Source organism: Bison bison, unplaced genomic scaffold (genome assembly GCF_000754665.1).
Source record: "Bison bison bison isolate TAMUID 2011002044 unplaced genomic scaffold, Bison_UMD1.0 scf7180017855410, whole genome shotgun sequence".
Lineage (NCBI taxonomy): Eukaryota > Metazoa > Chordata > Mammalia > Artiodactyla > Bovidae > Bison > Bison bison.
The window spans coordinates 15525-16036 of NW_011485983.1; positions in this window are offsets into that span (position 1 = coordinate 15525).

Consider the following 512-nt stretch of genomic DNA (forward strand, 5'->3'; position numbering starts at 1 on the left):
CACCCCCCGTCAGGGCGGCCCAGCAGCTGTGGTCTGGCCGGTGGGCGGGGAGCCGCCAGGACCGCCCTCCGCGCGGGACTGTGGATGGAGCAATTTCGTTTTAGAGGACAGGCAGCAAGATGGAAGACTCACGCCCAGCCAGTTAGCGGCTTAAAAAAGAAAAGGCGGCATATCTCAGCAGACGTGAAATCCAGACTGGGCCACGCCACTGTTGGGACCCCTGGCTCCGGTCTGCCCGGCGGGCGTCGGCGCGGGGATCAGCAGGGTCTGCTGGGTGCTAATGGCCGCAGGCAGCGCTGCCTGCCCTTACCTGGGCTCTGCCCAGTGAGCCGTGCGGCCCGGAGGTGGCTCACGCCGCTGACCTTCTCAGGACAGGGCCTGGCACGGAGTGAGCGCTCAGCACTGGGGCGTTCTGTGATTTAGAACAAGATAGGTCCTGGACCCACTGGAGCCGGTCAGTCAGAAAACAGCCGCTCCAAGGTGGCCTGGCTCGTGTGCTCATGTCTCTCAAG